This window comes from Galeopterus variegatus, unplaced genomic scaffold (genome assembly GCF_000696425.1).
Source record: "Galeopterus variegatus unplaced genomic scaffold, G_variegatus-3.0.2 Scaffold3779, whole genome shotgun sequence".
In the NCBI taxonomy this organism is placed as follows: domain Eukaryota; kingdom Metazoa; phylum Chordata; class Mammalia; order Dermoptera; family Cynocephalidae; genus Galeopterus; species Galeopterus variegatus.
The window spans coordinates 49,062-49,893 of NW_007729890.1; positions in this window are offsets into that span (position 1 = coordinate 49,062).

Sequence of the window (832 nt, forward strand, 5' to 3'; positions counted from 1 at the left end):
ACCAAGATGCAGCTCAGGCAGTGGGATTCCAGGGCTCTCCACTGTGCACAGAAAAGGCAGCTGAATGCACACAGCAAGTAAAGAGGGAGGAACTAGTTCTGGCCAGGGGACCTTTGACAATATCCAGATATTTAATAGATTCCCAAAGGTGAAGTTAATTTATTCTCAGAGAGTTTGAAGGTAAGAAGATTCTAGCTAAATGACTACAAATATAATCCCACCACAACAGACACAATTTAATTACTGTAATAATTTTGGTACAGAAGAATGCTTTCCTGTTATTTCCTCTAGAATGCTTTAAACCAGGAACATTTAAATCAGGAACACTCAGAAATAGCAAGAGAACTTAGCAAAACCAAAGCACACCCTCATGCAATCCGTACTTCCGTGGGGACCTGCCTACCAGGGCTAGCTAGATAGTAACTTCACTGCTGGACCTGGATTGCAGCAAAAGAATCAAATAACACCAGAACTGGAAGGACCCTGGAAACCAGCTGGTGACTAGTGCACAGCCCTCGATTTAGAGGCCGTGAGACCAAGGGAAATCAAGACCTCCAGGAAAACATCTCAGGGCTAAAAAAAGATTTTCCCACTGTTCGAAATCCATCTATTCCTTTCCCTCCCTTTCCACTCTCTCTTGCTATCTTACTCTATCTCGCCTGCTGCCTTCCTTTCTTTCCTTCAGTAAATATTTTTTGAAAAGGTGATGTGTAAAAACGGGCCTGGTCCTGCCTACAGTAAATTTCAGGGGGAAGAAGATGAACGCGTCCTCCCAACAGATTAAAACATGATTACACCAAGGACCCGATCCAGCCCCCCCCCCCCCCCCCCC